Consider the following 12704-nt stretch of genomic DNA (forward strand, 5'->3'; position numbering starts at 1 on the left):
GAAGGTTCTCAGTCATCTGGGTCATAGTCATCATCATTAGTTAGCTGTAGGCAACTGGACTGCCCTCTTTGACACCTTGACTCTCACAAAATCACAAACTGGATTTAATTTAACAACTATCTGTTAGAGATAGAGGCGTAACGTTGTCAAAGTTAAATCAAGCCCAAGTCCACTTGCCTCCAGCTAACAACCGAAGATGATTTAGCCACATTTTTATAGACACACACACACACACTTGATAGTCGATGCCTTGCATTGGTCCACACAGACTCTGCACCAAGCTCTTTTTCCACAGCAATCCATCATCTCTCCGCTGCACTTTTGAGTGTTTTATGATAAAAGTATTTCAAACTTTTTAGAACAGCGCTGCACCTTTCACTTCGGAATGATAGATGAGATGAAAGCACGTATAAAAAAAAACTAATAATCTTCACATCTTTCTCTTCATCATCTCGCAACCACACGATTTTTGATTTTTTTAGAATGAATGAATGAACTGGGGACACAGTAGAGTTGTATTTATAGCTCCAATTATCAGCAGAGGATGCCCACAGATGCATAGCTGAAAAAGAAGAAAATACAAGAGGGCGATGAATCAGATTTCTCTCAGATCACTGTGCATGTGAAATGAATTTATACGGTTGTGGACAATGTTAAGCATGCATTTACTCTCATCATTACTACCACTTTTTGATGCCAGGAGGAATTAGACGACATGTAGGACGCTGTGTGTGCATGCGGGCATACATGCCTGGTCCTAATGAGGCAGAACTCTTATTTCTGAGGAACTGGTTATGTTTAGGGCAGAGATTTGAATCGTAGTACAGCCAGAGTAGAGATCTGGTGCTAAAACGTCTCAAGTGAAGGTCAGAATTGCACTGTCGCACTAAAATGACTTCACTCTGCGTCTCGCCTGTAGCTTCTTCAGGTTTGCCAAGAAATTCACATCAAGAAAGCACTTGATGAAGCCAAGGGCAACGCACATTGGTTAGGTCACAGCGTAGTCACTTTAGTGTACAGTTGTTAATTTTCAGTCCAAAATTGTAGTTCTTCTTCTCTGTCCACTGCTCTAGCTTTCATTGAAAAGCTGACACGTATGTGCACGTGTGTGTTTGACTAAAAACTCCAGTCTAGACTTCCCGCGGGAGTTTGCCTGCAGTGGTCACGCATCTGAGTGTAATGTGCATGGACAAACAGAATAGTGTTTGCCGTTGAGCTGAAGTGGGTCGCGGAGACGCTATAGCGAGGGGTACGCCTGGCCGTCATGCAATTTTCACCTCGCCTCGATGCTCATCCAGTCTAACAGCCAGAGCTATTAGTGCCATGTCAATATTATATCAACAATGGAGTTTGTCTGCGGGTGTAGTATCCAGTGTCCGTGCCCAAGGGTCAGAGACAAGCCGCTCTTATTTGATTTCTAAAGTGTCTGAGTCAATGCTAACTCTTGCGTCTTTGTACCGTGAGAGTAGTGTGTCTGCGACCCCCGGCTCGATATCTGCCACGCGAACCGTGGACTCGTGTCTGTGAAAGACACAGTCCTTTTTTTTTGTTAGCACATACAGAACAATGTTTTTTTTTATAGTGTCTTGCCCGCCTTCTAACACAGAGGAACCACAAAAGCAAGAATACAAATGAAATCCAGTTCAAACAACTATCTAGGAAATCAAAGAACGTTCAGAAAATGAATTAAACCAATCCACAGAGGCGACGGTGGCAACTAACAATGCACCAGTGGGTCTCAGTGTTGGCTATTTGTGCTCTTTTTTTTGCCGTGTTTTCTGTGATAAAAAAGCAACAACACTCACCAACCCCTTTTTGGTTATCCTTCTGCTTTTTTAAATATTTTATATAAGCTTTTATCTTTTTCAAATAATTGACAAAAAATTCATAAATCTTACAAAGTTAAAGGCAGGGCGAAAAAAACACCTATATCCAGCCGCTTAATCTGATCTGCTCCAAAATATTCTTTGGTTCATGCCCAACAAGTTTTTAATACATTGTTTCAATAAAGTTTTTTTTGTAAATAGATGAAAACACAATACAAATTGCAATAGAACATAATGTCATTGGCTGAGGTAGTTATGTGTCCCAATTTCGTCTTTTCTAAGTCTTTGTTAGGAAAGTTATTGCCTTGTAAAATAGGCCACTTGTATTTCGGTACCATTTGACTTCCCCTCATATTTAACATACATACACACACACACACACAAGGACACAGAGGCAGACAGGAAGTACTCCAGACAGTTTTGTCCTATTCCTCTGTGGTGGCATGCAAGGATTAGACCACTTAGTTTGGTTTCAATCAATAAAAGGGGACACCCAGGCCAGAAGCAAAGCCAAGGGGATTTGAGGCACTGGAGTAAACAGCCTTCTGTCACATGGAAGTAATGTTCTCTTTGCCATGAATGTCACCCTTTTTAATGCAGTTCATTGAAACAAATCCATGGGTCTGAAAATGTTTAAGCTTCAGTGTGTTTCGAATGCTTGGCCTCGCTGTGTATAACCGTTGGTCCCCAAGATATGAGAGAATCACTCTTAAGTTCTTCTCTCTTTTCACTTCAGTGGCCATTCTCACAAAATGCGCGCGCACACACTTTTCATGCAGAGTTTAACTGATCTTGTTGTCAGGCCGCGGAAAGCTTTTCAGATGTACAATCACCTCTGTGTTACTGTATGAATGAAACAATAAATGAACATTTACCTTTTGTGACCTATGCGTTATTACATTTAATGAATTAATACACCAAGATGTCAACAAAGCCCATTAAAACCAACAATGAATTGATCGGAGTAACAATTGTCTGTATCCAAAGTCTTATGTAGCATTTGCAACTGAAGCATGACCTCCATTAAAACACATCACTGAGCCACACTATTATTGCACTGGGTAGCACAATTCTTTATCACCCTGAACATAGGCACTGAGGTTTAGTCAAAACTGGCTGCAGCACCAAACGTGTATTAATCTGCTGCTGAAAATAGTCCCCAGCAAATGCGTTCTTTACAGTTTGAATGATGTCTGCTGGAAAGTTTAATATCTGATGTTTCTGTACTAGAAGTAGACCCAAAACTATTGATTGGGATCAATAACTCATCAGAAAAATGTTCACTTTCATTTGAACAGTCACTTTTGCAACTGGTGGAGTCCCCCCCTAGTGGCCAGTCAGTACAAACCGGATTACTATATCCATTTGTGTCCACGTTGTACGGTATTAACAGTTTTACTGGTATTTATCAAACGCTCTCCTACTGCAGAAACGTGCTTGAAATAGACCATTTTTAAAAAGTTATACTCTGTCCATCCACTTTCATGCTTATCATACTATATGTGTCAGTTTCTCTATAGGAGGATGTGGATTTCTGCTGTTGCTATACGGCGTGTCCCACAGCTGCTGTTTGCTATGCCAAATGGTTACTGACGTGATTCCTATCACTATTACTGACAACGTAGTTGGGATTTGGCTTCATCTTCTCCCTCAGATTTTAACTTATTTTTTTCTCTCTGTATCCAATTCACGGCCACTCTCTGTCCTAGTTACGTCCAATAATTCCCTCATGCTTATTGAGTATCTGAATTTAAATGGGTTTCTGTACCAGGAAGCACTGGCCGTATGTGGGTAAAGGCTGTTGGCATGGAAACCAGGTCTCTTTTTTTTTTTTTTTCCCTCCCACTGCGAATGCTGTAACACGTCTGTAACTTCACCCGAGCAGTGTGATCTCTGCAGGAAGTGGTGTAGAATCACTAACTAATCTTCAAGCTGGCTCGGTGGAACACTGAACGTTGGTGAATTTAACTTGGCGGTTCGTGTGACTGATGGTGAAGCAGAATACAGCTGTGAGGTTACGTGACAGTGACTATGTGAAAGGCTGGAGCCTCATGCTGACACTGTGACATTAGAATGGAGCAACAGCAGGGTCTGACATATGTCGCGGCGCTTCTGCTCATATGGCGTGACACAGTTCGAGGGCGTCCCCAGTAACACAGAGTCAATCAAGGATAACACTTATGCGTGCTTATGTGTTCTTTTGTGAGCGTTTCTAAGCGTAATTTTTTTGCGTCGATGGCAATACACCACTATGTGGTCGGATCAGAGTGGAGCTGAAGCATTTACACACGTTTAGTCGTCCTCCTTGCAGTCTCGGTTGTAATCAGAATCTCCTCCAGGATGCATTGCAGTGCAGTGGTGAGAACCTAATCTTTGAGGTGTTTTTTATTAATTGGTTGCTGGGGGTGGGGGGGTTGTTGACAGGAAATACGAAGCTGTTGTTTCTCCACAACACAATACTAATTAAAGTGTTGACTTGAAGACAGAACATCTGCTGAACTACCCTGCTGGGTGATACACTGACACTGCAAATATTCCCCTCTCTCATAAACTCCGGCTATTGAACGTGACACTCTAGAGAACTATATCAAGACTTAAAACGTTCCTTTAAAACAAGACCGCTTGCTTGTACTTGACTATTTAAAAAAACTTTTGATTGCATCTTTTGACGTGCAGTAAATGATGTTACTGTCATTCAATTGAGCAGAAAATGGGAGTTTTTTTTTACTTCACTGAGTGGCAAATTCAAATGCTGATGGACATGGTAAAAAAAACAATAAAATAGGTGTTATACTTCCCCAGTAATACTAGGAGTCTAGGAAGCAACTGTTGTGTGTTGGTATTGCTTATTTAAGCTGCAAGTACAGAACTATGTATCAATATTATATATACCTTTTTATAGGAGGAAGGTCATGTTTACCCTTTACATTATATCTTGCAGACAAAAGAAAGCAAAATGTAATTATTAAATGAGTCTCTTGGATATATTCGCACCCAAGCTTTGCTGAACCTTTGACCTGATGTGAAGTTTAAACAGTAGATGCATTTTCTTGCCTTGGGGTAGGTGAGATGAGACGAGGGCATTGGATCCTGGGATGTTGTTGCAGACTGATCTTTTGCTTGACATTGTTCATTGGTGCCATAGTAAAGACTTGGTAGTTTAGACTCCAAAACTTTGTGACATTAATTTTTTGGGTAAGATCATGGTTTGGTTTAAAGTTCTGAAACAGGTAGGAAACAATTTTCCCGATGTTTTTCAGATGTACAATATTTGCACCCAAAGAAAGCCATTGACAAACACCAAAGCATAGCATCTTGGTTTTTAATAAACCTTTTTCTAACCTACACTTTCTCGCGATCCTGCTTTCTACATTATACCTTTATATCTCATTACATACATGCTTTTGTGTTGGTGTGAAAACCACATAAGTTCCAAATTAAGGTGTAAGAATCAGTGCTTCAGAGGTGAATATATTCTGTCGCTAAACACTTTTTTTCACTAAATCACACGGTTGATGCAATAATCAGCAGAACATAATACATATCATGCCTCCAGCATCATCATAGGATCCTCGAAATAAGCTTGTGGAATGTTATCAAGAAGCAAATACACAAGGCTTAGTTTCAAGAGGGGCATGCCAACCAGGCTCAGTTGCAAACAACATCAGTTTAGTATGCCGGTGCATAGCTTTGTGCTCCGAGAAATATTAACAATATGCACAAAGGGCTTAGACAATGCAAACGCTTTTTCTTTTTTTTATGTAACTGGGAGGTCAATAGAACTTTGTCTCTCTGAATTACCCTTGAACTCAACCAACTTCCAAAGTTTTTATGCATTAAGGACAGATTTGGTGTGTGGAACAACTCAAATCCTCTCTTATCGCTCGGCAGCGAGGGAGCAGAGCACACATAGATCACTCACTGCCTTAGCCAAAGTCAGTTCTAGGAATAGAGCTGTCTTGACTGAGTGATTTAGTCAGAGAAGCTGCTTAATAAGCTTGAAAGATATTGCAGACTGGATATTAAGCGTTAGGAGCTGCCACCGCTCTCTCAACCTTTTGCTCACTTGATTAGAGATATTGCAGTCGTGGTTAATCAAAAAAAAAAAAAAAACGTGATGGTGCATGCGACTCAGACTTCCTACGACGTCCATTAAATAACAGTCTTTCAGGACCGTTATTTGAACTGATGTGGCACATGTAGTCGTCCCTCTGAGGAAATGGAGAACATGGAAGGCAGATTTCAGTCAACATATAATAGAGGAGCATGGCGGGAGGCCAATTGGAATTTTTTTGAGGGCACGAGGAAAAAGATGCACTGAAGCCTGTAATGCCAGTGTATGCAGACAACTGGATTCATGCGCTCTCAGTCACTGTGTGTGTGAATAACTTCTCGCAAATACACATTGCATGCTGTGCCATAGGCGATTGCCCTTTAATTCACAAAGCCTTCACTCAGGCACAAATCACTCTGCATATACTGTGATAGTCGGGATTGGTGGCTTTGCACTTTGTTTGCCACTAGACTTTGTTGCAAGTGTTGCCATGGAAAATGATCCCCCACCTTATTCCGAGCAAACAACACTTTTTTAGAAGCAAATAAAATATCGATTTAGTCATTCAGAAATATTGTATATTATTGTTTGAAAATACACTTATTCTTGGAGTTGCTGTCTGGAACATATAATTGTAAGAAACGTTAGATACTTACAATTATGTTGTCGGATGTCGACGGGGAAAACATGGGGAACGAGTTCCAGACGGACAGCGACTGCAAGCCCCGTGATTATGTGACAAGTGTATTTACAAACAATAATATCAATATTTTATTTGCTTCTAAAAAAGTGTTGTTTGCTTCATGAAAAGTGTTGACACAAATGTAATTCCATACAAATGAGGCACAATAGATGTGTTTCTTTTGTGTCTTTTATGAGGTGAGGTGCTACCACTGATATCCATGACCCTGCTGACCACTAGGACTGTATGGCGATTCTCTATGTGTTCTGATGGTCGTGTTATCGGTGCCTGGGAGATCGGGGACAGCTTCAGGCCGGCAGCTTTTCCCCTTGACCATTTTGAACCACAGCCAAAAGTCTCTCCAGAGGTGACTCCCACACTGTAATGCAGTTGCATGGGATGTCACAACTAGCCAATAAGATAAGCTGCTCGTAAAGTTAGATGTTGGCAGCAGGTTCTCTGCTGTACTTTTTCTTTAAAATAACGTCACCTTCTATACTGTTCCGCACTCCATCCAAAGATTGTCCTTTCAAGATTCAAGTGCACTTTGGATGAAGGACATCAGAAAACAGTGGGCTCAATGATTTAACTTTAAGTCTGAACAAGATTCTTTTTTTATGTACCTGTATGCAGGGAAATACTCACTTTAACTAACTGCCTGCCTCACTTCATTAACATGAACATGGCGTTTATTTATTGATAGGGAACCATCATAATCAGAGAGAACCTCCTTTTCTAGGGTTTTGGGCTCTCTTTGGATAAAGTGTTTAGGAATATTTAAACTGTTTCTTATAGATTTACTGTCAGACCCCTGAGACCCGAAAGACCCCACGTAACTGAGCAAATACTTTTCATCAGTGGTAGAAATCATTTCACTACCAGTTGGGGATGCAGAGTGTATGTGTATTTGAAGAGCTATACTCCTGATGATGTTTTTATAAACCAGAACACAAATGAGTGCACTACATCCTGTCTCTCCAAAGAGAGTTGAACTTTTCCTCCCCATTTTTTTGCTCTATCTATAGTAGTTTTATGGACTTTTGTTAGTGGCAGAAGTGGTTTGGTTATAAACGGTTTTGTATTCGCTCTACTAAAGGAAGGTGTGGAGTGTTTCATTAATAAAGACACCGTGGACTCTAGAAGGGAGACACAGTTTGTCCTTGTCCTGTACAGGATGACGCACACTGCCAGGGGAGCTGATGTACTTGGGACAGATTTCAGAGGAGACGGACAGACAGATAGAGACAGACTCCCTGCCCCAGTGGCCTAGTGCATCTTGGGAACTGTCAGAGGAGATAGAGAGAAAGCTTCTGGAAAGCTGCTGTCACGTGACCCCCATCTCTCTCACTGACGGTTGGGATTTATTTTATTCATTTGCGGTCGCACATAGACACCCACTTGCTGACACACACGTATGTACACACTTCATCTTAATGTAAATTTAAATTGATTTATGATAATGAATAGCACAGATGAAGCATCATTAATGGATTAGGGTGAGGACAAAAAATGCTGGATGATCACATCAGCCATACTCCTAATCACCAGGACATGAGATATATATATATATGTATATATATATATATAGATATGTGTGTGTATATATATATATATATGTGTGTGTGTATATATATATATATATATATATATGTACTTACTTATGTACATACTACATAGGCACCAAATCACTGCGTACATTAACTCGATGTACTTTAAGGAGAAATGTCTAATACTGACAGTGATATGAGAAGAAACCAAAACAGTTTCCACAACAAAGAATAGAATAGAATAGAATATACTTTATTAATCCCTTGCGGGAAATTCTTTCGTCACAGCGCTCCAGGTTACAAAGGTAACGAATATTATAGCAGCAATTTATAAAAAAATTTTTTTTACAAAGTTTAGAACTATAAGAATAAGTGAGAATAAACCTAAAAATTAAATTACAAAGTTTTGCTCAAACACTTGCTCATAACGAAGAGAGAAACATCTGCTTCCACAAACTGCTGCAGCATGTAACTACACAGCGCTAATCAAATTTCGGCAATCGTTTCTCTAATAGTGGTATCAAAGGGGTGTTTTTAAACTTAATGGTGTCATTGCATTGTTCATAACATCATTCAGATCATATTAGAGTAATTACATGAGAATCAAGTGTGTCTTTGTTTTTCTCAAAGTAAAAAAGAAAAAAAAAGTCATTCTATTCCACCACCACGCACTGCCATGTGCTGATTTGATGTGACAACAATACGTGTGCATTATGTCCTATTAGTGGGCTGTTTTATCAGCTTGAGTGGTGTTATTTATGTAATCTTCGTAGCCCGCGTAATGACTCTCTCTGCGGTGCAAAACGGTTGCTGCATTTTGCGTCAACCGTGACATCTGGTGACGCATTTTTCTCATGCTTGTTTTATTCAATGCAATAATCCCTGAAGCACATGCCAGTGATATATTTCTACAGTCACTTAACGATGAGGGTAGTTCAGGCTGTAGTGATGACAAACCATCCGGTGGTGGTGCAGTTGAACTGATAATCAACAAGTTGATCCTTTTTTCTTGTTTTTTTTTTTTTTTAAACCTGTGGAGGTCAGAGTTCACTTCACTTCCTCTTACCTATGCTGCAGAGTAATCTGACAGACAGGCATCCTGATGTAACACCCTCTGCTAACACAAACATTATTGACACCCTGGCCTCCCTCTGTGCTGAAATACTGTACAGCCTGTGTGTTTGTATTGAGTGTTGACTCCCTGTATCTGTCTATTCTTATCATGTCACATCTCGCGAATGAGTAAGACGGTGCTGTCTTTCTATTTCCATGCACACATTAGCATAGGTGCATCCTTATCTCCCCATGTAGCATTTGTAACACGTCTGGATGAATAATGACAGGTTTGATATTCGCAGGCTACGAGTTCAGGTTTAATATTGCATGTCAGTCCGATGACTGACGGAATCATTGCTGAATGTCTGTCTCGGGATGGCGGCGTACACAGGACTGAAGATACTGTGACTGAATGCAGCGGAAGCGATTTAATTGAACGCGTTTAACGTTTCCTTTGTTTGTCAGATAAACATTTCACTAAGATCGGGTGACATTACTGAACATGTAAACTTGACAACAGGCGTCGTCCTCTGTAACGCAAGGCCTCCAAACACTCTCAATGGAAGTGAACACATGTGTTGCTGAGCGTGACACAGATGTGAAACTCCGGCACACTACAGGTATACCTGTTTATGCACGACTTAGCCCGCATGCTCCATCTGCTCTGAGCCAACAATAACGGCTGATACAGGGAATTATCCCTGCTTAGAGAGCAATGTGTAAATGACTTTAATCATCCCTTCCTTCTTCTGACCTTTCATGCCAGTGACCGTGTCCGTTAAAATAAGAAGCCGTTAGATTTATTTTCTTGTAACGACTACAGTAAAAAATCCCAAAAAAAAATCACAGTGGCTCTTGAGGAAGAGAGAAACATTGCTTGTTTAAAGCACCTCCGTGTGTGATTAAGTGTCACCTGATGGTCCTTTAACTCATTTAAAGGCCAAGCTCCAGTCAGGTCAGGTACACTTAAACCACCCATCTGCTGCTCCCCCTCCACTCTTCCCCCAGCTCTCCAAAATCAGCTCATCTATGTGGTTGCAGTCTTAAGTGAGTAACTGAGACCACTTTTGTTCTTTTATACTCTTCTGTTCTCCGAGGGGCTATTAAACCCGATACCAATTTCTCCCTTCTCACAAATTTGTGGGTGGAGGGGGGAAAAGTCAGCCATACTTTCCCACATGTTATTTCCCCCCACTCCCTTTTCGTTATAGATAACTCTCTGTGGCTTTACTTTATGGTTTGCACCTCACAAAGAGGGAAACAGATCCAAAAGGGGAATGTGCTCAAAACACAGGCATCAGAGACTTGCACAATCCTTTTGGTCTAAACTGGAAACAAAGATGGGCTGTTTTTGGCTGTCTGTCAAGACAACATCTCACTAACAGGAACAAGAGTCAAAAGACAGTAGGAAATCAAAAGACTCTTCACTGGTGGAAGTTCACTTGTGAAATAGGATTTTCTCACTTTGCGCCAGACGCCCTACAATCTACAATCATCCGCTTAAAGTGGGATGAGACGCTGTGCTGAAATTAGCTGAAACCAGTTCAAGTCGTGGTCTCAAGTGTGCATGCGTTTGTGCAGGCAGAGACAATTCATTTTGGAGCGTTTTCCCCGAGGCTGTACATGCATGATCTCTGCTTTTCCGTCTCCTCGTTCTTAAGTTTAACCAATCTGTCGTGAGGAAAATGCTTCGAGCAAAGTGTAAACTACTAATCGCGGCGTGTCATTCCGCTGTAGTTGGCAAGCTTTTTAGTGAGCAATTCATTGACGACATCTTCATTTCCTCTGAAGTTGAACGTGTGAAATAATTCCGTGTCAGTTTAGCTTTCTTTCCATGATTTCAACTTCAAAACTGATTTACTGTGAAACATAAGCTGCCCTCACCTTGTGATAAATCCACAGACCCTCTGTGCACTTTATAGTTTCACCACTTGGGGGCACAAATGAACAAGCAACTAATGGTGAATTTGATAAAGGTATAACCTCACTGCTGATGTCATTAAGTTTAGGTGTTGCATACTAACACTTTGCTTCCACTGAATGCCCAGCACAAAATGGAAGAAATGGTTGACAGTGTGCACACATTATACTTTCATTCACCCTTGTTGCTCTGTACTGCAATCCCAGATTCCATTGTGTTTTGCTGTTGAAGTTTGCTGCCGAGGACATTGTAAATCAGGTTGTCGTCCTTGGCAAGCAGCCATGATAGATTGCCTTATTAGGTGTAATTATGCAGATTGCTCTGCTTATAATTATAAAAGTGTAAACACATTCAGCGGGAATGCTCCTTTTCACCATTGCAAATCGGAAGAGAGCAGTGGTTTCGTGCTGATGACGTTTTAGCACCAGGTGGCTTGAGCAAGTCATTGAGATTCTGCAAGGTGAGAACAACATAGTTGCCTAATGTGTGCAACATCTGTTCTGTGCTTTAGTCACAATTTTCGTCTACAAAGACATATCAGACACGCCGGAGAAACAAGAGATATCCTCATCTGCTCTCATACCAGATGGCAGATTATATTCATCTTACTGGTTATGTTCATCTTGCAACAATAAAGAATCTGCAAGAACGAGTCCTTACCTCTAATAAAGTATTTGTGCTCAATAAATGGATCAAGTGAAATTGTCATCGTCTATGTTCATTAAATTGGTCCGTGCTTTCCTCGGGGTTTGTTTCATTGTCTACGTGTGAACAGTCAAGTGAAAGGGGAAAACAGAGAAGGGCATATTATCCTCTGTGTCACGCTGCTAATTTGGCTTTCTCCGGGGCTTGAAATGCCTCTGTATTCCCTGTAAACCATGAGATCAGCTCAGTGGTGCTTTAAGTTGAGGACGATGTTGAATGGCCAGGGTGCAAACAGAAGCAGGCACACTGCAGCTGAGCCTCGTGCTCTCCAGTCCTGAACTCTGAACACTGCACACTCTTCCCAGCTGAACCGGATTGTGTTTATCAGCAGGCCTTTTATGTCCACATGTTCTCTACATTCCCATAACCCGTGCTGCATGCCGAGTCTGCAATCAGTATTCCCTCTCTTGTGTGAAATGGTCTTTTATTAGCAGGCAAAGCAGACTTGCTCAGATTCAGCACCCTCCCCTGTGGACAGTGCTCCACTGCCAGCCCTGGCATTGTGCATGCTTTGTTTACACGTGTGTGTGTGTCTGTCTCTGTGTCTGTGCACTCATATGTTTATGATTGAAAGAAGGAAAGAGACAGAGAGAAATAGTTGCCTACAGGATTTGAGCTGCAGCATCATCGCTCTTCTAAACTCTTGCTAACGATAGACTGCAGAGTTCAGTAGGTTTAGAACAAACACAACAGAATTTTCCGTGGCGATGGAGAGGTAGGGACTGTGTTGGAACTGCTTGAATCCATTTTTTTTTATATATATATATATATATCCACAGGGCCATTGTCAAACATTGTTACTCAATTCACAGAGTGAGAAAGAAAGGGGTGAAGGAGACTCAGGAAGAATAAAGGTAACGGAAATAAAGGAGAAATGAGATAAAAGTAAAAAACAGAACTGTATTCAGCCTCT

The 12704-nt window shown here is 41.0% G+C and overlaps 1 protein-coding gene across 27 annotated transcripts in view; it reads left to right on the forward strand.

The window, feature by feature from the left end:
• Positions 1-12704, forward strand: part of LOC122782306 (neurexin-1a) — a 215725-nt gene that overhangs the window by 110350 nt on the left and 92671 nt on the right. The window lies entirely within an intron of this gene.

Source organism: Solea senegalensis, linkage group LG15 (genome assembly GCF_019176455.1).
Source record: "Solea senegalensis isolate Sse05_10M linkage group LG15, IFAPA_SoseM_1, whole genome shotgun sequence".
Lineage (NCBI taxonomy): Eukaryota > Metazoa > Chordata > Actinopteri > Pleuronectiformes > Soleidae > Solea > Solea senegalensis.